We start from the raw sequence: 803 nt of genomic DNA, 5'->3' as shown, positions 1-803 counted from the left end.
TTGCAGCCAGCCGGGGCACTCTGACCGGGAGTGGAGAGACTGCAAGCCCCGCTGTTCCTGGCTGGCTGCAAACCGCCCCCCACCCCCGCTCCTGTGTGCCGCTCCACCCGCCCCATCAGTCTGAGTTCACCAGCCATGCCTGGTGCCTTCACTCTGGCCTATGGAGTCATGCTTCCTCTTATTTGTTCTCCTGGCCTCATGGCTCAGGTACTCCTTTCTGTGCAATAGTCCAGGTTCAACAGAAGGCATGTCCCTACTCCAGCCTTGTCTCTAGAATAGGGTTTAGGTTTTTCTTCTGGGAGACTTGGGTTTGAATTCCTTTGAGCTGAGGAGGTAATTGAACATAGGTCTCTTGATTCCTGAGTCATTATGGAAAGTCACTATCATGTCCTCTATCTTTGGCAGTATCTTAAAAGAAAAAAGTGAGCCAGTCACCTGTACATCAACTGATGGCTTATGTGCCTAAGTCTAGGTGTGCATTTAGGGCTATGAATCCCTGACTCACTTCAGTGCCTAATTCCAGGTCACAAAGAGATGCTTAAGTGGAGCATCAGTCTAAGAGAGGCTGCATTCCTAATATATGCCCCTCTCCAGCATTTCTTGTTGACTGCCTTAGGGGTCCCCCTGTGCACATGCTGGAATCTGTGAATCTCAATTCAAGGAACACAAGGATGTAGTAAAAAGCTACTAGCGTATGTCACCCCATTGTACCTCCTATTCTGTCTACATTGGGGGGCGGTGAGAGAAATCAGTCTTGATTCACTTCCTGCTCCCCTATGCTGAAAGAAAGAATAGGTATGCAT

Source organism: Alligator sinensis, unplaced genomic scaffold (genome assembly GCF_000455745.1).
Source record: "Alligator sinensis unplaced genomic scaffold, ASM45574v1 scaffold499_1, whole genome shotgun sequence".
In the NCBI taxonomy this organism is placed as follows: Eukaryota; Metazoa; Chordata; order Crocodylia; family Alligatoridae; genus Alligator; species Alligator sinensis.
The sequence above is the reverse complement of the archived record's forward strand: the minus strand, read 5'-3'. Positions refer to the sequence as shown.